We start from the raw sequence: 24,985 nt of genomic DNA on the forward strand, positions 1-24,985 counted from the left end.
GCCTGAAAAGATTGAAAAACGAGGGCTAATGATTAGACCCCCATAAGCCCCGCTTTGCCCAGAAAATATGAAGTGGGGTATAGCAATCATTTCAACTGAATTTTGTGTGTGTTTTTTTAACCACAATGGCTTTCAGTGGTGCTCCAAAGGATGTCTAATGGGGCCAGTGTTTTTGTGTGTGAATAAAATAAAGCCCATTGATCAAATGTATCACCTTTGAATTATCCTTTGATACAGTGGAAAATGTGAATTTTTTTTTATCATGGTCAGACAATAATGTGCTCTTTCACTTTCTTTTCAAGGTCCTTCCACCTAGGCAAGGCAAACACATGGCACCAGGACCCTGTGGGAACAGACCCACTTACTGAGGGCAAGGAGAAAAAGTCCGAGATGAGCTGATAGGTGAGATTCTAGAGAAAATGAGTCAGCAAGATGGAGGTCCAGAACAAATAGACTGAATATTAGGATAAGGCTGCAAAAAGGGTGGAGAGAGAGAGAGGCTGCACAGGTAGAGTTGTCAGGTGTCTGGTTTTCATCTGGAAAGTCTAGTAAAAAAAGGGACCTGGAAGTGTCCAGTCAGATGTTCTGACTGTACACCAAGAGTCTGGTTATTGTGGGCAGGGGGGAGAGGGAGAGGGAAGGTGCTGGGTCATCAACCCATGCCAGTCCCTCCTACCTGCATCATGTGGGCAGGCAGCAGGCTCCACCTCAGGATGCAGCTCCAGTCCCAGCCCCAGAGCAGAGGGAGCCCAGCCGACGGGGAGGGAGGTAGAGAGGATCGAGCGACAGGAAGAGCAGTGAGTGATGGGGGAAGAGGCAGAGCAGAGGCCGGACCTCAGGGGAAGAGGTGAGGCAGGGTGGGGGTCCAGTTTTCAAAAATTAGAAAGTTGGCAACCTTATGCATAGGCCAAGGGGAAACCGGTGGAGAGATTCATGGAGCATGACTGCAGGTGAAGGGAGCAAAAGAAAGTCATTACTAGCACTCATGGCTACCAGACTGCAGGCCCAACTGCCACCATCAGTGCCTGCGCCAGCCCCCCCTCCTGAGTCCCCTCCATACTATCATGTTCTGCAGACTATGCAGCTTTTGGGCAAGTCTGGACAATGTCACAGGCAAGGAACAACAGCACACAGCACAGACAACTGTATCCTGTGATTTCATCCACTCCAATGCAGTTGTGCCCAACACATGTAAAATGCACCAGAAAGGCAAAGGAGAACAGAGGGCCAGGAAAAACCCAGAAATAGTTGTCCATGTCATTTGGTAACATGCACCTTTCACTGGTTTGGTGCTGAGTTTGGTTTCTGTGTTATATGTTTTGACAGCAGCTGGTCTGCATTTCTGATTCTTATGCTGGTATGTAAAAACATGTGTTGACTTTGCATACAAGGCTACAGTTACAAATTTGATTCTATGCAATGTTAAAAGTGGCAAAAACTTTATTAAAGATCATCACATGCCCAGTCGCAATTAATTTCATAAACATTTAAAAGCAGTCATCAGAGTAAGCCATAAACTGAATTGTACTACATGGCCAGTATTTATAAAATGCATAACACACCTCCAGACACTTCAGGAAAGTTTTTTACAAAATTCATAATACCGACCTAGCCACAGCTGCCCCACACCCATACAGAGCACAACTTCAAATACTGGTGCATTCCCCCTCATGCCTTGGGCTGTGCAGACACAGTCTGTGGGCGCACAAAGCATCCCTGAGTTCTGTTGCATGTGTGGCTCCGGTGCCAGCCAAGAAAGGCACTGTTTGGGTGTTCGTATTGGTTCAGAAATCCAGCCCATCTCTGTGCATACATTGTGCAGAACACAGCAGGCCACAATAAAGCAGACTGTTTGACAATACTGGCATCCAAACTGTTTTGAAGGCAATGCCAATAGGATGTCAATCTGCCAAATGCACATGCCTCTGCCATTCTACAGCTATGCAGCGTGTAGTCGACTCTTCTTTTTCCAGGTCTTCTGAAATTAGGGTACCGTTTCATAAGCCATGGCACCAGGGGGGGGAGCGGGAGCCCACTGAATAACAGTGGGGACAGTGACTCCATTTATAACAATGTCATTTGGTGGGAATAGTGTTCCGGCTTCTTTGTGAAGATAAAAGTGACAAATTCCACCACAATTTCAACAGCTTCCACCCCACCATCAACCTCAGCCAGGACCAATCTACACGGGAGGTCCACTTCCTAGACACCACGATACAAATAAGTGACAATCATGTCAACACCACCCTATATCGAAAACGCACCGACTGCTATGCCTACCTTCAGGCCTCCAGCTTCCATCCCAGACACACCACATGATCCACTGTCTACAGCCAAGCGCTGAGGTACAACCGCATTTGCTCCAACCCCTCAGACAGAAAACAACAGCTACAAGATCTTCACCAACCATTCTCAAAACTATGATACCTGCATGAGGAAATAAGGAAACAAATCAACAGAGCCAGAAGTGTACCCAGAAGCTGCAAGACAAGCCCAAGAAAGAAACCAACAGAACTCCATTGGCCATCACCTACAGTCCTCAGCTAAAACTTCTCCAACGCATCATCAGTGATCTACAACCCATCCTGGACAACGATCCCACACTTTCACAGGCCTTGGGAGGCAGGCCATTCCTCGCCCACAGACAACCTGCCAACCTTAAGCATATTCTCACCAGCAACTACACACCGCACCATAGTAACTCTAACTCAGGAACCAATCTATGCAACAAACCTCGATGCCAACTCTGCGACACCATCACAGGGCCTAACCAGATCAGCCACAACATCACTGGTTCATTCACTTGCACATCCACCAATGTAATATACGCCATCATGTACCAGCAATGTCCTTCTGCTATGTACATCGGCCAAACTGGACAGTCCCTATGTAAAAGGATAAATGGACACAAGTCACATATTAGGAATGGCAATATACAAAAACCTATAGGGGAACAGTTCTATCTCCCTGGACACACAATAGCAGATTTAAAGGTAGCCATCTTGCAGCAAAAAAACTTCAGGACCAGACTTCAAAGAGAAACTGCTGAGCTTCAGTTCATTTGCAAATTTGACACCATCAGCTCAGGATTAAACAAAGACTGTGAATGGCTTGCCAACTACAAAAGCAGTTTCTCCTTCCTTGGTGTTCACACCTCAACTGCTAGAAGAGGGCCTCATCCTCCCTGACTGAACTAACCTCATTATCTCTAGACTGATTCTTGCCTGCATATTTATACCTACCTCTCATCATGCTTGGCTGTGGTTGACTAGGCCTGCATAATGTTGGAGAAGTAGACCCCTTTGCAGTTTGTGTACTCATGTGCTCCTGGCAGAGGGCAAATTATAGGCACAAGTCCCATCAATGGCCCAGGTGCAGCCCAGTCTCAGAAAGCCAGCAATGGTTTCAGGAACATTTTTAATGCTCACCACCTTTGGGTACATCTCTGTCCTGATGGCCTCACAAACCTCCACCATAACAACCCTCACAGTTGATTTGCCAACTCCAAACTGGTTAGTCATAGACCTGTAGAAGTCTGGGTTAGCCAGCTTCCAGATGTCTATAGCAACCTACTTCTGAACCAGCATGGCCACCTTTATGTGGGTGTTGTGGCACCAGAAGGTTGGGGCAAGCTGATCACAAACCTCCACAAACATCTGCTTTTTCATGCAAAATTTCTGGACCCACTGCTGGTCATCCCAGGTCTGCATGACAATGGGATCCCACCAGCATGTGCTTGTGACCCTGCTCCATAGGTGCCAGTCTGCCTAGGGGGTAATCTCAGGCAAAGGCAACAGGCGTGAACAGCATCTGCTGGATCCTGGCTGGCATGTCTGTACCCTTTCTCTGGGAGGTGCCTTCAGCATGTCAAAAACTACTGCCAAAATGTCCACCAGCATCTGGCAGATGCTCTGCCTGATTCCGAAAATAGGACTGGCAGCATGAGGTGTAGAAGTTCTTCCACGTGCACCAGATCCATGTTGATAGGGCCAGCTGATGGGAGCATCTGGCTTGGCTGGAGGTGTTGCTGGGCTAAAAAAACACCCAAACCACTTCTGGTTAGCTCCCCTGGAATGAACAGGAAAGTGCTTCCACACCCCACTATGAACAACGCCCAAGTGGCTACAGCTGACTAGGGCATTAGGAATCTTGGGATACAATGGCACATGCTCACAGAAGTTGAAGCTCTAAGGCCTGCGTAGTGCAGTATGGCCATGCCAGCGCAGTTGTGAGGCCCAGGTTTCCTGTGTGAATGGTCAAGCATGGGCTTGGAAACAGTCTGCAGGTGTGGGTCACACATCCCCGGCTTACTACGCGGTGTAGACATGCCCACACTGACTCAGTAGGAAAACCCAGACACCCTTCCTGACAGGCAGCCTGAGCTTCCAATCATAATTCCCACTGGCACACTCCAGAAAGCTCTCTCCCTTAGATACACATGTGATGTCTAAAAGACAGCTGTCTTAGCTTTGCTCAGCCCAGTAGTCTGAGGGTATGCCTACAGTGCAATTAAACACCTGTGGCTGACCCGTGTCAGCTGACGGGCTCACAAGGCTCAGGCTCTGGGGCTGTTTAATCGCGGTGTAGCCATTCTGGCTTGGGCTCCAGTCTGAGCCCAAACATCTACATCACAATGAAACAGCCCTGTAGCCTAAGCCTGAGTCAGCTGACACAGGCCTGCCATGAGTGTTTAACTAAATTGTAGCCATAGCTTTAAATTCCAAAAGGTAAGAGCTAATTCTCACCAGGACTAAGCTAACAATAGAACTAGCATTGCTGAGCCTACTGATGGCAGCAGCTATCTTGCGAAAATGTCATGTATGACACTGGCAGTGTGGAAGGCCACTGTAAGAAACAACATCCTGTTTACATCCTGCAGGGATACTAGTTTAACAAGCAGAGGAAAACTTTTCATGTTCATGAAGTAATGATTTAATTTCCATAGGAAGCATTAATACATTGCACAGTGGATGTGTGGCAACAGATGTTCCTTATAATTCTATCATATTGCTAAGCAGAATAACAAGGGTTCCAAGTCACCTTCCCTCAAGAATGAGCAGGGTCAAGTCAAGGAACCTCTCCCATATGAAGGTCCACACAGATGCAAAATTAACCTTCTTGCCTCATCTTCTGAATCCTCTTCAGAACTCTTGGCACAGAATTCCTTAAATGTGGTCTGACATATTACTGCTACAGTTAAGTTTACACATCATACAGATCATTTCAAGGTATCCTCTATCTTCTGCCCTTGACATTAATACACTGCATATGTTTTCATAGGAGAGGATGTCTGAACAGGCTGGAAAGCTAAGTCACAAGGCATGGTAAGGTTCCAACCATATTCAGTTACCTGATTTTGAAAACTTTTTGTAAGGCCAGCCTTTGTCCATGCTTGAAAGGTGTGCTCACGTGTCTAGTGTAATAGAAGAGGCCCACAGCAGGGAATGGTTTTAGTCTAAAATTTTATTCTGTACAAACACATGGTGCCGCCTTGGCTTGTGTGGTTGTCAGTGGACATAAATTGATTTCTCTATTTCACAGAGCAGGATGGGAAGCAGAAGACAATGGGGGTCAGTGGCAAGAGAGATGCAGAGCAGGAGGGAAGGAATCTGAGAGTCAGATACTATTTTCAAATAAACAATGGGCATCTATATGGGGTGTACTCTATTGTGATAAAGTGTCCGTTCCTCGTATCAGTAATAGGAGTGATGTGTTGGTATCATTATTGGAATAGGCCCCTATACACATTGTGAAAAATGTTGTATTGTGCTTGCCAGTAAAAAGCAGCTGGTGGGTCAGATCTGAATCTGGGTTATCTATATAGGGTGAAATCCTGGTCCCATTGAAGTCAATGGCAAAACTCCCATTGATTTCAATGGGGCCAGGATTTCATCTATAAACTTTTACTACTGTCTTTATAACACCCCCATTAGAAACGGATTTGAAAGTAGAGGAGGGGACAAGGGAAACTACAAAGTATTTTTTTGCTATAAGACACTATCCTGCACTGTTTTCATTTAAATCCCTTCTGCGAACCCACAAGTGAGTCAATTTTTTAACTCACTTAATTTTTATACATAAAGCAAACCCCACCTGTCGATGCACATACCTCCAAGTGAGTAACGAGATGAGGGTATTGCAGTAACCCTTGCCCTCCCTACCTCCCAGCTCTTTGTCACCCTCACTTGTGTCATGTCTAGTTAAGGGCTGGAGCAAATTAAGGGCAAAAGGATCCACGAAGGGGTGCTGAGTCACTTGCAGGATCTTTTGTTTATTATCTGTATTGAGGCCAGGCCCCATTGTGTTAAGCACTGGGCAAACATACAATGAAGAGACAGAAGATCTGAACCTTAGCCTGTAAGTTCTTTGGGGCAAGCAGTTATGTTTCTGTGTTTTCTGTGAAGTGGCTAATATGCTCATGGGTGCTGTAAAATAACAAATGCCACTGCCACACAATGGTTTTAATTAGGGCTGTTGATTAATCACAATTAACTAAAAAAATTATTCACGATTAATTGCAGTTCTAAACAATAGAATCACAATTGAAATGTATTGAATATTTTTGGATGTTTTTCTATATATTCAAATATTTTTATTTCAATTACAACACAGAATACAAAGTGCACAGTGCTCACTTTATATTATTGTTTTTGTTTACAAATATTTGCACTTTAAAAATGATAAAGAAAAGAAATAGTACTTCTCAATTCACTTCATACAAGTACTGTAGTGCAATCTCTTTATCGTGAAAGTGCAACTTATAAATGTGGATTTTTTTTTGTTATGTAACTGCACTTAAAACAAAACAATGTAAAACTTTAGAGCCTACTAGTCCTACTTGTTGTTCAGCCAATTGCTATGACAAACAAGTTTGTTTACATTTACGGAAGATAATGCTGCCCACTTCTTATTTACAATGTTTGACACGATCTATTTTCCATAAACCCATGCTGATCACCATTAAAAAAAGCCTCTGAGGAAACAGTCTGTATTCAGTTCATGATTTGGATGGTATGTGGTAAAATAAGGCACAGAAACACACACTGAATGATGATAAAGAATACTGAAAAGCTATACATTCAGTGAGCATCATTTATCTTGTGCACTTATTGAAGCTCCAGCATTTATTATGCTAAACATTCGTATGCCAACTTCATGCTTTGGACACCATTCCAGAGGACATGCTTCCATGCTGATGATGCTCATTAAAAAAATAATGCATTAATTAAATTTGTGACTGAACTCCTTGGGGGAGAATTGTATGTCTCCTGCTCTGTTTTACCCACATTTTGCCATATATTTCATGTTATGGCAGTCTCAGATGATGACCCAGCACATGTTCGTTTTAATAACACTTTCACTGCAGATCTGACAAAATGCAAAGGTGGTACCAATGTGAGATTTCTAAAGATAGATACAGCACTTGACCCAAGGTTTAAGAATCTGAAGTGCCTTCCAAAATCTGAGAGGGCTGAGGTGTGGAGCATGCTTTCAGATGTCTTAAAAGAGCAACACGCCAATGCGGAAACTACAGAACCCGAACCACCAAAAAAGAAAATCAATCTTCTGCTGATGGCATCTGACTCAGATGTCGAAAATGAACATGCATTGGTCCCAAATCATTAGTGAGCAGAACTTGTCATCAGCATTGATGCATGTCCTCTGGAATGGTGGGTGAAGCATGAAAGGACATAGGAATCTTTAGCGTATCTGGCACGTAAATATCTTGCGACACCGGCTACAACAGTGCCATGCAAATGCCTGTTCTCGCTTCCAGATGACATCTCCTGCAAATGTAAACAAACTTGTTTGTCTGAGTGATTGTCTGAACAAGAAGAAGGACTAAGTGGATTTGTAGACTCTAAAGTTTTACAGTGTTTTATTTTTGAATGCAGGGTTTTTCGTACATAGTTCTATATTTGTAAGTTCAGCTTTCATGATAAAGAGATTGCACTACAGTACTTGTAATGGGGAAATAAAAGAAATTGTATTTTTCAGTTTTTTTTACAGTGCAAATATTTGTAATAAAATAAATATAAGCTGAGCACTGTACATTTTGTATTCTGTGTTGTAATTGAGATCAATATACAGTTAAAGCTTTGTTATCTGGCATGCTGGGGGGCTGGGGGTGCTAGTTAGTCAAAAATTCCAGTTAACTAAGAATCAGAGGGGTAGCCGTGTTAGTCTGGTTCTGTAGAAGCAGCAAAGAATCCTGTGGCACCTTATAGACTAACAGACGTTTTGCAGCATGAGCTTTCGTGGGTGAATACCCACTTCTTCGGATGCAAGACTTGATTCTTTGCTGCTTCTAGTTAACTAAGTTAACAGAGGGTACGTCTACACTACGGGACTATTCCGAATTTGCATAAACCGGTTTTGTAAAACAGATTGTATAAAATTGAGTGCGCGCGGCCACACTAAACACATTAAATCAGTGGTGTGCGTCCACGGTCCGAGGCTAGCATTGACTTCTGGAGCGTTGCACTGTGGGTAGCTATTCCGTAGCTATCCCATATTTCCCGCAGCCTCCCCCGCCCCTTGGAATTTCCGGGTTGAGATCCCAGTGCCTGATGGGGCAAAAATCATTGTCGCGGGTGGTTCTGGGTAAATGTCTTCAGTCACTCCTTCCTCTGGGAAAGCAACGGCAGACAAGCATTTCGCGCCTTTTTTCCCTGGATTGCCCTGGCAGATGCCATAGCATGGCAATCATGGAGCCTGTTTTGCCTTTTGTGACTGTCACCGTATGTGTACTAGATGCCGCTGACAGAGGCGATTCAGCAGCGCTACACAGCGGCATGCTTTTGCTTTTGCATGACAGCAGAGATGGTTACCAGCCATACTGCACCATCTACCAATCCATAAATTGATAAAAAGATGATCATGGCTACCAGTCATTTTGCACCATTTGCTGCTGTCATAAGTGCCCCTGGCTGCTCTTAGCCAGGGGCGCAAAAGCCAAAATTGGGAATGACTCCCTGAGTCAATCCCCCCTTTTTGGTATCTAAAAATAGAATCAGTCCTGCCTAGAATATGGGCAAGTGTACTAGAGAACCACTGTATCAGAGACCACAGCTGCTCTGTGTCAGATCCTGCAGAAATTATGAGCTGTATGCTATTCACAGGGGGTGCTCCTGCAACAACCCTACCTGTTGATTCCGTTCTTCCCCCAGCCTTCCTGGGCTACCGTAGCATTGTCCCCCCACTTGTGTGATGAAGTAATAAAGAATGCAGGAATAAGACACACTGACTTGTTAGTGAGAAATGAGTGGAAGGCAGCCTCCAGCTGCTATGATAGTCCAGACAGGACAGTAAGGAGTGTGGAGGAGAGGAGCCCAGCATCCCTCTGCTAGTCCAGGGGCAATTGAATCTTTTTTTTACACATGAAGGGTGGGGGCTGACAGAGCTCAGCCCCCTGTTGCTATGATGACGATGGTTATCAGCCATACTGCACCATCTACCAGGAAAAATTAGGGCCAGGTGCCCTTGATTGACCTGACAGATGCTAATCAGCATGGTTACCAGCCCTTTTGCACTGCCCCATGTGCCAATAGGCTGATGATGAGGACGGGTACCAGTCATTTTGCACCATCAGCCACCCATGGCGGGGGTGGGAGCAAGGATGTTGGTGTTCAGTGCTGCAGCATCACGTCTATCTGCGGCATTCAGTAAAGATAGGGTGACATGTAAAAGAGTCAAGAGAGGATTGTTTTCCCTTTCATTTCTGGGGGTGGGTGGGGGGTGCGTAAATTGCCGAGCTATGCCCTGACCCACCGTGGACACTGTGTTTGACCCTAGAAGCATTTGGAGCTCAGCCAAGAATGCAAATGCTTTTCAGAGAGACTGCAGGAACTGTGGGATAGCTTGAGTCCTCCAGTCCATGAGCGTCCATTTGATTCCTTGGCTTTCCATTACGCTTGTCACGCAGCAGTGCGCTGAGTCCCTGCTATGGCGTCTGTCTGGAGATTTTTTAAAAATGTTTTTTAATTCGTCTTCTGTAACGGAGCGCTGATAAAACAGATTTGCCTGCCCTTACAGCGATCACATCCGCATGGTCCATGTGGGAGCTCTTTCTTTATTTTGATTTTTAACTGCATCACCACACATGCTGATCGGAGCTCCACGCTGGGCAAACAGGAAATATTCAAAAGTTCGTGGGGCTTTTCCTGTCTACCTGGCCACTGCATCCGAGTTCAGATTGCTGTCCAGAGCGGTCAGTGGTGCACTGTGGGATACCGCCCGGAGGCCAATACCGTCGATATGTGGCCACACTAACCCTAATCCAATATGGTAATACCGATATTAGCGCTACTCCTCTCGTTAGGGAGGAGTACAGAAGAGCCCTTTATACCGACATAAAGGGCCCTCTTAGTGTGGATGGGTGTGGCGTTAAAGCGGTTTAATGCTCCTAAAACCGGTTTAAACGCGTACTGTAGACCAGGCCTAAGAGTTAAACTTATCAATGGAATACCAATTCTCAAAGAATTAGAATACAATCAAATGAATAAAGTTTAAAATAGTATACAGGTACTCACCAATCCCATAGCAGTACTGCACTGCAGGATGATTGCTTTCTTTAAGCACTTAGGTGTATACAGGTAAAGTTTTCTATTCACTAGGTTATCTTATAACACTAAATATCACTGTGGGCAGCGCATGGCATACACCCAGTTCACTAATGTCAAAGGATCCACTGGTTAGAGGTAATGCCCACATTAAAATAAGGAATTCTCCTGGGACCGGTTGTCTCTCAACATGGATGAATTATTTAAAGTGCAATCACTGTACACTATACTTTTTGTTTTAATAATAAAATATTGTACACCTTCCATCTCAAAGAACATCACCATCTATACAATGTATACATACTGCAACTGAAATTCAGCTTCATCTGGTGCGCAATAGTGGAAAGAAAGTTTGGCCCAAGACACCAGGGAACACACCTGCCCTTACGAAAACTGCTGTAGTATCTTTGAAGTCAAAACAAAAACAGACAGTACGCTGGTGTTTATGGTTTCAGCCAAACCTATACATTGTAAACTACCTGGTACTCACGCTATCTGTCTTGAAAGTATAAAGAGTTGAGGCAACTGGCTGGGATTTTAAATATTTTTTACTTGGCAGCTTGGACTGAGTTTGCCTTTTGATATGGCCATTCTTTCCCGCTTGCAGGTAACAATGTCATTTATTACACAGCCTTTCTTTCTAAGGGCTTGATCCTGACTGAGGGCACATGTGTTCGGTGAAATCAGCAAGTTCAAAAGCATTGGCATGTGCCAAAATTTCTGAGATACAAGATCGAGGGAAATCCATTTAATTTAGACTGATTGCTTAGCCTGAAGCTCCTTCTTTAATTAACACGATTCTCACTGAATCTGAGACAGCAGATTTTCTTCCTGATAGTCAAATCCAGCTTGCTGATTCACAAACTTAGTCACCACCTCAACAGGGAACTCATTTGCTAACAATCCTCAGAACAGCTGTTCCTTATCTCCTCTGCCTAGCCAGTATCACTGTCAGACCTCCCTCAATCACTTTAGCTTCCACCTCGGCATTCTCAGGACAATTCACAGATTCCAAGGCCAGAAAGGAACATTAGTCTGACCTCTTGTATAACATAGATCAGAGAACTTCTCCAAAATAACCCCTATGGGATAGTTTTTAGAAAAAAATACACAGTCTTGATTTAAAAATTGCCAGTGATAGAGAATCCACCAAGACCCTTGGCAAATTGTTCCAATGGTCAATCACCCTCAAAAACGTATGCCTTATTTCCAGTCTGCATTTGACTAACTTCAGCTTCCAGCCATTGGACAGTGTTATTCCTTTGCTCTGCTAGATTGAAGAGCCATTATTAAATATTTGTTCCCCATGTAGATACTGACAGACTAATAAAGTCACCCCTTAACCCTCTCTAAACTAACTAGATTGAACTCATTGAGTCTATCACTATAAAGCATGTTTTCTAATCCTTTCATCATTCATGTGGCTCTTCTCTAAACCCTCTCCAATTTAGCAACATCTTCTTGAATTGTGGGCACCAGAACTGGACACAGTATTCCAGCAGCAGTCGCATCAATGCCAAATACCGAGGTAAAATATCCTCTCTATTCCTACTTGAGATTTCCCTGTTTATGCATCCCAGAATCTCATTAGCTCTTTTTGTTACAGGGTTACATTGGGAGCTCATGTTCAGCTGATTATCCACCATGACTCCCAAATCTTTTTCAGCATCACAGCTTCCCAGGATAGATTCCCCCATCCTGTATGTATGGCCTGCATTCTTTGTTCCTATGCACACATTTACATTTAACCATATTAAAACACATATTGTTTGTGCCTAGTTTAGCAAACAATCCAGATTGCTCTGAATCAGTGACCTGCCCTCATCAATATTCACCACCACCCCAATTTTTGTTTCTTATGCAAATTTTATCCATGTTGATTTTATATTTTCTTCTAGGTCATTGATAAACATCATAAATAGCGTAGGCCAAGAACTGAGCCCTGTGAGAGCCTCCTGAAAACATACCTGCTTGATGATGATGATTCTCCATTTACAATTACATTTTGAGGTTGATCATTTAGCCAGATTTTAATACATTTAATGTGTGCCAGGTTAATTTTATATTGTTCTAGTTTTTTAGTCAAAATGTCATGTGGTACCAAGTCAAACACTTTATAGAAGAACAAGTATATTATAGCAATACGATTACCTTTATCAACCAGACTTGTACTCTCATCAAAACAGATAACAAGTTAGTTTGACAGGCTTTAATGCCAACCAGCATGGATTTATGGAAAATAATTACATTATCCTCCTTTACATCTTTATTAATCAAGTCCTATATCACCTGCTCCATTATCTTGCCCATGATTGTTATCAGGCTGACAGTCTTATACTTACTTGGATCATCCTGTTTACCCTTTTTAGAAATTGGCACAAAATTAACTTTTTCCCCATCTTTTGGAATTTTCCTAGTGCTCCAAAACTTGTGAAATAAGAACATTAATGACCAGTGAGCTCATCAGCCAGCTCTTTAAAAACTCTTGGATGCAAGTTATCAGGCCCTGAGGATTTAAAAATGTTCTAACTTTAGTAGCTTCTGCTTAACATCCTCCAGAGTTACTCATGGAATGTTAAGAGCGATGAGACTATATCATCTGTTTCCCCTCCCCCAATGCAGAACAGAAATATTTACTGAACACTTCTGACTTTTCTGCATTATTTTTTTACTAATGCTACCATCTCCACCTCCTAATGAGACAATACCATTGCCAGAATTCTTTTTGTTCCTAATATAATTTAAAAAGCCTTCTTATTGTCCTTAACTCTGCAGGCCACAGATTTCATCTTGCTTCACTTTGCTTCCCTTGTCGATGTTTTACAATTCCTAACTTCTGATTTATATTTATTGCTAGTAACTTCCCTTTTCTTCAATATGTTATATTATTTTTATAGCTGCCTTCACGTCCCTTCTAAATCAGATCAGTTTTTTAACCAACACAGCCTTCTTCTGCAATTGTGAGATTGTGGCTTTTTGAGCATCTAATAGGGTCTTAAATGATTATCAATGATCTTTCACTGTTTTCTGATTGAATTTCTCCTCCACAACTGATCATACTAGGAACTGTCTGCATAACGTTGTTTTGTATGGAAAATGGGCATAATGGGCATCTCTGAACATTTCCAGCTACAGGGAGGAGGGGCTTGTCAAGCCCTGGTGTTACTTCTAGCTTATCCCTCCTGCGTAATGACATAAGTGGGTGAATCCAGGTGAGAGTTGGATACCTGTGCTAGCTGTAAATATTTTTAGTGCCAAGGTTTAATCCTGTGCATTAGTATAAACAATCCTTGTGCTCTGTGCTGTAACCTGACATTGTTAGTAACACAAGCACAACCAACATATACTGGAATACAAATCCAGTCGGTTGTTCCACTACAGACTTCCTGTGTGACCTTGGGCAAGTCACTCTCTCTATGCCTAAGTTTTCTGTCTTTAAAATGGGAATAACAGTATTTCCCTCCCTCATGAGGATGTTGTGAGGAGAACGATACCAAAAATTGTGAGATACTATCTCACCAGTTAGCTATCATGATACTGGTCGGGAGTTTACATACAAGTACCATAGCTAGACAGACAGTGATCCTAATCTCCACATCTAAATAATTTCTAGCTATTCTACCAGCTATTTTTGAACTATGGAGGAGACTTCTTCCCATACTTACTAGTTAGTCATTTTCAATTTTAAATTCATTCTCTTCTGTCTGCCAATAACAGATCTTGGAAGAGGGAGGCAGCCTCTCTTCCGGTCTCATTTCTTCTCCACGCAGAGCTGAGCTCAGACACTGGTGTTACATACTATTTCCAGGATTGTTTCTTGCCATTTGTAATTTAGTATTAATTTGATTTGCTGCTGGGCAGCATGGCGCATGGTAGTTATTTACATATAGGGTAGATGTTATGTTTCTGCTTTTTTGGGGACTATTCCTTTAAGAGTAAGGAGTCTCCCTAGCTGTCTGCTGAGGGGGCAAGGGTGAGAGTTGATTCTAATTGGATACCATGGAGAGAGTAACACACCGTGCTCTCTCCAAAGGAGACATTATTTGTACACTGCTGTGTGTGCTAGAGAAAACACACAAGGTTTTCATCCAGGGTGAAAAAGGGTGAGTGACAGCTCTAATTTTTCTTCCTCCATCATTAGCCAGACTCTCGCTACAGAGGAGACCTTGTCTTGGGGCTCTGGAGAGGGGAAGCCTCTTTATGCATAAAATGGGGGCAGCCCACGCTTACATATAAGTCTGTGTTTGGGGCAGAACTTCTGTCCCTTAAGAGCTGGAGTGCCTGTTACTCCTGGAGTTGGAATCGGATGTTACTCCCTGAGGCAGAGGTCAGCATGTCCGTCACGCATAGGCGAGACCGTCTGCTCCTCTCAGTTGGAGAGGGATGTTATTTTCTTAAGGAGCAGGATGTTATTCCTAGAGGTCTGCCCCTTAGTAGGGTCAACAGTAATATTTTATGGTTAATGTTTATGATTAATTTTGGCTGTGGCCTTTCCTTTCACCATTTGTACGGTGTCAATTCAAGTTGGCAAGGGGGGAGCTTGACAAGGTTAAGGCGTGAACCATACATTCACTTTTCCTCCCAAAATAAACACTAAAGCAATAATGCACATGGGAACTGGGCAGCACATTCCTAAATCAAACCAGAAGATTCACACAGTGAAATGAATGCAGAGGGATCCAGAATACCTTTTCAGAATAATGCCTGGGGCATTAGCTAAACACTATCTCAGTAGTAATGTTGGTAATTTTGCATCAGCTTTCTTATGCATACATCACTGAAAATTTAACATCCACTACCCCCTACCCCTAACATCCCCCCAGCCCCCTGAAAAAATGCTTGCCAGTATGACTAGTAATTCTCAATTATCTGCTGCTGCTTGAAAGAGAAACTATGTTAGTTTTGCATCCGAAGAAGTGGGTATTCACCCACGAAAGCTCATGCTGCAAAACATCTGTTAGTCTATAAGGTGCCACAGGATTCTTTGCTGCTTCTTATGTTAGACTGATAACCTGATCCTGGTTGATTTTGAAAATAAAAGAACCAACTTAAATTTTGCCTTAGGAACACCCACCCCGTGACCCATCATCCCTCACAACGTGCTGTCTAGCTTTGAATATGAACTTTAGTTTTATAGGCAGTTCAAAAACAAATTTAACTTTTGCTCTCAGCAACTCTAATAGCTTTACCTTCAGTTTTCCCTTACTATGCAGAATGGCCTTGGTTGGAGATTCTAGGAGAGGAACACTTTAAAAGCTAAAGATGCTTTTTGTGTACAAGTACGCAAAACTCTGCCTTTTGAGGAGATGCCCCAGGATTACATGCCTTGCTTTCTATGGTGCTAACATCAAATGGAGCCCAGTGAGTTAAAGGAAGCAGAAGGCATTTTCCTGTGATATGCTAGTAGAACTTTACATCACTTCTTAAAATACCATAATAAAAATGAAAAAAGTAATGACAACTTGAGAGCGCATGAGTCATATATCCATAATGATTCATTCAGGGTGTCAGGAAACCCCTCTTAGTCTTCATCAGCTCCCACCAGCTTGGACTTCATCACCAAAGAGACTAGAACAAATGCTCGGTATGTCAAAGAATTCTGATGAAGATTTTAAACAAAGGGGCAAAAGGATGCCAGATCCAACTCGCAAAACCCATCCCCAAAGCAGCCTTTCTTTTTTATCTCCTATTTTCTCTCATTTTTCCACCAAAGACTTGCTTTTCACAGTTGAAGAATACGCTGCATTTTTCCCTCTCCACAATTTGGATTTTAAGATCTGGAATCTTTAAATGCCTAAGCCTCAGACTCTCAGAGCAACAATGTTGTGTGAGCTCATTGGTAGCACTACTTGGACATTGAAAGGCATTTGATCTTTGGCGTTGTGATCTACAACACAGCAGAAATGAACACCCCGTTCTGATTTGCTGGTCTATTTAAGTCATACCACTGCAGTGCTGCTACTTAGGATACTGTGATTGTGCCAAATCATGTAAGTTAGGTGTTGCCAGGCCTCATCAGTACTTGAATGGGAAACATTTGATAGCAACTCAGATGCTGAAAGACAATGAAAGTGGAGTGGTGGAGACTTGTAGGAGGTGCTCTTCCCTCTGATTCAAACTGAACTAATGGCCAGCATGCTGCTGGGGGGGTGCTGTCATTTTGAGGGGGAAAATACCCCAGAACATGGGAGCTGATCAATCATGGCCACGAAATTTTTTGACGTTACTAATACAGATGAGCAAATGGTAGGAAAAATGTGTTACATATATACATCCAAAATGGAAAGCAAATTTCAACTCCGTGATATACACAGCTCTTTTGGGCTCTCTTTCTATGATCATTTGTGGGCTCAAGCTTTTCAAGTGCAAATACAAAAAGCTCAAACACTTGATTATTTGGTGAACTGTAAAATTCTCAGTTTGCAACTGACACTGTTATGATTAGTTATATGAGTCGTATCATAATGGCACTATATAAATCCATGCTATGCCCACCTTGATTACTGTGTACAGTTCTGGGAGCCCCGTCTCCAAAAAGATAGATTAGAATTGAAAAAAGTATCAAGAAAGGAAACAAAAATGATTGGAGGCATGGAACAGCTTCTATATGAAGAGAGATTCAAAAGACTAGGACCGTTCAGCTTAGAAAAGAGGCGACAAAGGTGAGGGGATATGATAGAGGTCTATAAAATTATGACTGGTGTGGAGAAAGTGAATAAGGAAGTTATCTACCCCTTCATGTAAGACAAGAACAAGGGGTCACCCAATGAAATTAATAGGCAGTGGGTTTAAAACAAACATAAGGAATTACTTCTTCACATGACACACAGTCAAGCTGTGGAATGTGTTGCCAGAGGATTTTGTGAAGGCCAAAAGTATAACTGGGTTTTAAAAAAAAGTTCATTGAGGATAGGGCCATCAATGGCCATTAGCCAAGATGGTCAGGGATGCAATCCCATGCCCTGGTTGTCCTTTGCCGCTAATTGCCAGAAGTTAGGGCTGAACAACCGGGCATGGATCACTCAATTTTCATTTCAGTTCATTCCCTCTGAAGCATCTGGCATTGGCCACTGCTGGAAGACAGGATACTGGAGTAGGTGGTCTGACCCAGTATGTCCGTTCTTATGTTCCTATGTGGCATTGTTCGTGTTCCCCAGATGGGTGACTAATGTACCCAGATATGCATGAGCTGCAAATATTTGCAATGTGCTGTTTGAGAGCAAATTGCAGCCCCAGAACAATTCACCGAGGAAAATGCAAATAATTTCAAAGTATGAAACTGTGAGTATTTTGCATCCTGTCCATTTACAAATAGTGAACAGAAAAAAGGTGACATTCATTCAATAACTTCATTGTGAATTATTTGGTCAGTTCTAATCACTACTGATTGGTGAACATTAGAAGTTGGATAAATGCAAATTATATATTAGCATGTTGTTATGAAATTGGGCTGTGGCTATGGCGGACTTCTACCCCTACTTGGACTTATGCTCCGTCTCCACACCCTGCCAGGAGGTCTCATCTTCTTGCAATCTCCACTCTTTTCTTGGATCAGTCTTTGTCTTCAGCTTATCTCCCACATGCCCCTCCTCAGTTTTTTCCCTTTCCTACTTTGGCCTGGTGTGTACCCCACCCTCCTATCTGGGCTAGGAGGTGGTTGATCGGTTCAGCATCTGCCTCCTTTCCTATCAGCTCATAAGAAATCAATTATTGACAATCTGAAGACGTTTGAGACCCGCTGACATAGGGGAGGAAAAGAATAGGGTGAAGGCTGAAGAAGCAGGGATACATCCTGCTTGCTTCCAACCTTTTTCTATTTCCTGGAAGTGAGAGAAGGAAGGGTTGGGTGAAAGAATTCACCAACTGAAGACACAATGAGGACTTTCAATGAATGCAAGAAAAATAATATAAATCTATGTAGGGAAGGCAGAAGCCACTCTCCAGTTAGTATTAGCATGGTGTTGAAGCAATGTGGAGGGCCCCATGCTGGCGCTGTGCACCCGGATGAGCTCCAGTCAAAGGGAATTTAAGGCACTATCCAGTGCCTGTGGATCTGTTTTCAACTGTGATTTTAGGGCTGAGGATTTACTCCCAACATCAGAATCCATCTAGTCTCATTTGCCTTGCTGGCCACTGTGTCTTACCATCATAAAGATATGGTATTGTGATAGTGAATTGCCAATGCTGCTCCTAATCTTCCTTTTAAGATTATGGGATTGCATATTCCAGAAGAACCAGTAGTATTCACGCTCCAATAGTGGATGATGCAGAGGAAGGTATAAAACCTAAAGGGGAAACCAGTGAGTACTCCAGCCCAATCACTTGCCTATTATCTTATGGGTGGGGGGGAAAACCCCACTTTACTATTTTGTGAATGCATAGTAGATTTTTTGCAAAATAGCATCAAACTTGAGAAAAAAGACAAAACTAAATTAAACTTTCCTGGAGAAAACAAATCCAATACAAAAAAGTTTCAGAACAAGTTTTATCTTTGCCATAAACACTGCATAAAGTGAAAGTCAGACATCCTCTTTGGCCCTTTTTGGGGGTTTGCAGATGTGCCTGCACCCTTTGCCTCTGGAATCTCTTGGCTTTGTTGAGTTATGATACTGGCACTTTCAAACCCATGGCTTTGCTTTGTTTGACCTGGTGTATTCATAAATATTTGCATTGTTCAGTTCATTATTTTGCACAGAACCTTAGGATGTGCAACATGAGAGGTTACATATAAAAGAAGGTAAAAGTTTGATTTGATTAAAGTTTTCCCAGAAAAAGCCTCAAATATCACTAACATCAGTCCATTTGCTTTTAATATTTATTGGGTGTTCAGTATAGATATATTTTGTTTCCAAAAATATCCAAAGTGTAAAATATTTCATCTTGTATTTTGGACCCATCCCCAGGTCAATTTCTTTTACTACATAAATAGCAGCATTTGTGTTACTGAAGTGTCTATTTTTCTAAAAATGCATTAATGATATCAAATAAACATGCAGCATTCAGAGAGTTTTTCTCCCCTGCATATGTTAACCCTTTGGCAGAACAGCTATAATGCCTACACATCTTTAAACTATGCAAATTCAACACTATTTTAAATCATTAAAATGTCTGTGTATCATATGTGTACATTACTGAGATGCAGACAATTCATAATTACAGTGGTTAACATGCATATATCCACCACAAACTCATAAGTCCCTGTAGGGAGATCATAATTTTTCAGTGGACGCCACAGTTAAAATTAACATAAGGATTAAATAATTCGATATAGTGAAAAACAGGACTTGCTCAGGATGAAACATTGTATGAGTATAACTACAGATCATAAGAACATAAGAACATAAGAAAGGCCGTACCGGGTCAGACCAAAGGTCCATCTAGCCCAGTATCTGTCTACCGACAGTGGCCAATGCCAGGTGCCCCTGAGGGAGTGAACCTAACAGGCAATGATCAAATGATCTCTCTCCTGCCATCCATCTCCATCCTCTGACGAACAGAGGCTAGGGACACCATTCTTACCCATCCTGGCTAATAGCCTCTATCATGTCCCCCCTTAGTCTTCTCTTTTCCAAACTGAAGAGTCCTAGCCTCTTTAATCTTTCCTCATATGGGACCTTCTCTAAACCCCTAATCATTTTAGTTGCTCTTTTCTGAACCTTTTCTAGTGCTAGAATATCTTTTTTGAGGTGAGGAGACCACATCTGTACACAGTATTCGAGATGTGGGCGTACCATGGATTTATATAAGGGCAATAATATATTCTCAGTCTTATTCTCTATCCCCTTTTTAATGATTCCTTACATCCTGTTTGCTTTTTTGACCGCCTCTGCACACTGCGTGGACATCTTCAGAGAACTGTCCACGATAACTCCAAGATCTTTTTCCTGACTCGTTGTAGCTAAATTAGCCCCCATCATGTTGTATGTATAGTTGGGGTTATTTTTTCCAATGTGCATTACTTTACATTTATCCACATTAAATTTCATTTGCCATTTTGTTGCCCAATCACTTAGTTTTGTGAGATCTTTTTGAAGTTCTTCACAATCTGCTTTGGTCTTAACTATCTTGAGCAGTTTAGTATCATCTGCAAACTTTGCCACCTCACTGTTTACCCCTTTCTCCAGATCATTTATGAATAAATTGAATAGGATTGGTCCTAGGACTGACCCTTGGGGAACACCACTAGTTACCCCTCTCCATTCTGAGAATTTACCATTAATTCCTACCCTTTGTTCCCTGTCCTTTAACCAGTTCTCAGTCCATGAAAGGACCTTTCCTTTTATCCCATGACAGCTTAATTTACGTAAGAGCCTTTGGTGAGGGACCTTGTCAAAGGCTTTCTGGAAATCTAATTACACTATGTCCACCGGATCCCCCTTGTCCACATGTTTGTTGACCCCTTCAAAGAACTCTAATAGATTAGTAAGACACGATTTCCTTTACAGAAACCATGTTGACTATTGCTCAAGAGTTTGTTTTTCTATGTGTCTGACAATTTTATTCTTTACTATTGCTTCAGCTAATTTGCCCGGTACCAACGTTAGACTTACCGGTCTGTAATTGCGGGATCACCCCTAGAGCCCTTTTTAAATATTGGCGTTACATTAGCTAACTTCCAGTCATTGGGTACGAAGCCGATTTAAAGGACAGGTTACAAACCTTAGTTAATAGTTCCGCAACTTCACATTTGAGTTCTTTCAGAACTCTTGGGTGAATGCCATCTGGTCCCGGTGACTTGTTAATGTTGAGTTTATCAATTAATTCCAAAACCTCCTCTAGTGATACTTCAATCTGTGACAGTTCCTCAGATTTGTCACCTACAAAAGCCAGCTCAGGTTTGGGAATCTCCCTAACATCCTCAGCCGTGAAGACTGAGGCAAAGAATCCATTTAGTTTCTCCGCAATGACTTTATCATCTTTAAGCGCTCCTTTTGTATTTTCATCATCAAGGGGCCCCACTGGTTGTTTAGCAGGCTTCCTGCTTCTGATGTACTTAAAAAACATTTTGTTATTACCTTTGGAGTTTTTGGCTAGCCGTTCTTCAAACTCCTCTTTGGCTTTTCTTATTACACTCTTGCACTTAAGTTGGCAGCGTTTGTGCTCCTTTCTATTTGCCTCACTAGGATTTGACTTCCACTTTTTAAAGGAAGTCTTTTTATCTCTCACTGCTTCTTTTACATGGTGGTTAAGCCACGGTGGCTCTTTTTTAGTTCTTTTACAGTTTTTCTTAATTTGGGGTATACATTGAAGTTGGGCCTCTATTATGGTGTCTTTAAAAAGGGCCCACGCAACTTGCAGGGATTTCACTTTAGTCAATGTACCTTTTAACTTTTGTCTAACTAACCCCTCATTTTTGTATAGTTCCCCTTTTGAAATTAAAGGCCACAGTGGTGGGCAGTTGGGATGTTCTTCCCACCACAGGGATGTTGAATGCTATTGTATTATGGTCACTATTTCCAAGCGGTCCTGCTATAGTTACCTCTTGGACCAGCTCCTGCGCTCCACTCAGGATTAAATCTAGAGTCGCCTCGCCCCTTGTGGGTTCCCGTACCAGCTGCTCCATGAAGCAGTCATTTAAAGTATCGAGAAATTTTATCTCTGCATTTCGTCCTGAAGTGAAATGTTCCCAGTCAATATGGGGATAATTGAAATCCCCCACTATTATTGGGTTCTTAATTTTGATAGCCTCTCTAATTTCCCTTAGCATTTCATCATCACTATTACTGTCCTGGTCAGGTGGTCGATAATAGATCCCTAATGTTATATTTTACTAGAGCATGAAATTTCTATCCATAGAGACTCTATGGAACCTGTGGATTCGCTTAAGATTTTTACTTCATTTGAATCTACACTTTCTTTAACATATAGTGCCACTCCTCCCCCTGCACGGCCTGTTCTGTCCTTCCGATATATTTTGTATCCCGGAATGATTGTGTCCCATTGATTGCTCTCAGTCCACCAGGTTTCTGTGATGCCTATTATATCAATATCCTCCTTTATCACAAGGCACTCTAGTTCACCCATCTTATTATTTAGACTTCTGGCATTTGTGTACAAGCACTTTAAAAACTTGTCCCCGTTTATTAGCCTGCCTTTTTCTGATGTGCCAGATTCTTTTTTATGTGACTGTTCATCATCTGATCCGGCCCTTACATTATATTTCTCATTCCTCTGTTCCTGACTATAACCTGGAGATTCTCTATCATCAGACTCTCCCCTAAGAGAAGTCTGTGCCCGATCCACACGCTTCTCTGCAGCAGTCGGCTTTCCCCCATCACCTAGTTTAAAAACTGCTCTACAACCTTTTTAATGTTTAGCGCCAGCAGTCTGGTTCCACTTTGGTTTAGGTGGAGCCCATCTTTCCTGTATAGGCTCCTCCCATCCCAGAAGTTTCCCCAGTTCCTAATGAACGTGAACCCCTCCTCTCTACACCATCGTCTCATCCACGCATTGAGACTCTGAAGCTCTGCCTGCCTACCTGGCCCTGCGCGTGGAACTGGGAGCATTTCTGAAAATGCCACCATAGAGGTCCTGGATTTCAGTCTCTTCCCTAGCAGCCTAAATTTGGCTTCCAGGACATCTCTCCTACCCTTCCCTATGTCATTGGTACCTACATGTACCACGACCACCGGCTCCTCCCAGCACTACACATAAGTCTATCTAGATGCCTCGAGAGATCCGCAACCTTCGCACCAGGCAGGCAAGTCACCATACGGTTCTCCCGGTCATCACAGACCCAGCTATCTACATTTCTAATAATCGAATCTCCCATTACTAACACCTGCCTTTTCCTAGAAACTGGAGTTCCCTCCCCCGGAGAGGCAACCTCAGTGCGAGAGGCAACCCCAGCACCATCTGGAAGGAGGGTCCCAACTACGGGAAGGTTTCCCTCTGCTCCCATTGACTGCTCTACTTCCCTGGGCCCTTCTTCCTCCTCAACAGCACAGGTGCTGTCTAAGCGGAGGTGGGACAATTCTACAGTGTCCCGGAAAGCCTCATCAACATACCTCTCTGCCTCTCTCAGCTCCTCCAGTTCCGCCACCCTGGCCTCCAAAATCCGTACATGGTCTCTGAGGGCCAGGAGCTCCTTGCACCGACTGCACACATACGCAACCCGCCCACAGGGCAGGTAATCATACATGCTACACTCAGCGCAATAAACTGGATAGCCCCCACTCTGCTGCTGGGCTTCTGCCTGCATTGTCTCCTAGTTAGTGAAAGGCTGGTTTACAGAAAGTAGTTTTGGAATGTAGTTTGGTTTATAGGTTTTAGGATTTTAGGGGGGGCTACAGGGAAGGGGTTATGGCCGGCGAGGGGTTCCCACTCCCTTCCCACTCCCCTTCTAAACTCCCTTGCGAAACTCCCTGTTAGCAGCCCCTGTTCGCAAAGCTCCCTGGTCGCTTGTGCGCGGCTTTATAAAGCCCTGGCCTGGCCTGAGTGAATGCCCCGCCCACTGATTAAGGCTCAGCCAATTACCAGAGGCTTCGAGATCCAGTTGCATTACTTTAGAACTGCAGGTTCAGCCTCAACAGCCTGGGCTTGTCCTCATCTGTGGTGCTTGGGTTGTTGACTTACTGCTGGAAATGGACTCAATCTAATATAGTTTGCCTCCCTGGATCCTCTATTTCACACTTCTGATGACATGGCATGGCAATGTGACAAACACTGCTCCTAGGCTGCATTCCAGGAAGTGTGGGACAAGTTTCAGGATGGAGTCCCAAATTTCTCTTCTGGATGAACAGTTTTTTTTATCCGAATAAACAAAGACACAGCCTGACCTTACTGGCATTACGTGTGCAGAACTCCCATTAAAGTCAATGAAGGTTCCAGGCATGAGGGCTTGCAGGATCAGTCCCCTTAGTAATAAACCACTCCATAGTCTGGGAGGAGGAAAAAAATTAGAGGGGAAGGGACAGTCTGTAGAGAATGAAAGAGGGAGCAAGACAGTGTGTCTCTCAGTCACAGTTCTTTGACCCAGATAGTTTCAATTAGGATCAACAAATCCACTGCATATGCATTTGTCAGCTCAGCACCAATCTAGATTATTTTAGCATGTTCATCACCATGGCATCTGAACACCTAATATCTCTTCTTAATTCTTACACATGCTTCCTTTTCCCCCAGCTCGGCACCTGGTCCTAATCAATACATAATATTAGGGCAGCTCAGAAATTTTCTGACAGAAGGTTGTTCCCTCGGAAAATGCTGATTTGTCAGAATTTAAATGTTCCACAGGACTGTGCCAATTTCAACAAAATTCCAATGGAAACCTGCCTGGTTTTCTGCCAGCTTGCCCACCTGCCTCCGAAGCAGCCTGTCTGGTGGGCTGACAGGGAGCCTGAAAGTCCTGGATCCCAAGTTAGTGGCTCCTCAGAAACCCAAGCAACCAGGGCTTCCAAAGTTCCCCGCTTTAGGGCAACATG

General features: G+C 43.0%; 1 long non-coding RNA gene across 1 annotated transcript in view; it reads left to right on the forward strand.

Moving 5' to 3' along the window:
• Nucleotides 1-382: 382 nt before the first annotated feature.
• Nucleotides 383-24,985, forward strand: part of LOC120404299 — a 38,174-nt gene continuing 13,571 nt past the window's right edge. The window contains exons 1-2 of the long non-coding RNA XR_005597922.1: nt 383-402; nt 5,281-5,324. This is a non-coding gene — a long non-coding RNA (uncharacterized LOC120404299). The remainder of the gene's footprint in view (nt 403-5,280; nt 5,325-24,985) is intronic.

Source organism: Mauremys reevesii, linkage group 4 (genome assembly GCF_016161935.1).
Source record: "Mauremys reevesii isolate NIE-2019 linkage group 4, ASM1616193v1, whole genome shotgun sequence".
Classification (NCBI taxonomy): domain Eukaryota; kingdom Metazoa; phylum Chordata; order Testudines; family Geoemydidae; genus Mauremys; species Mauremys reevesii.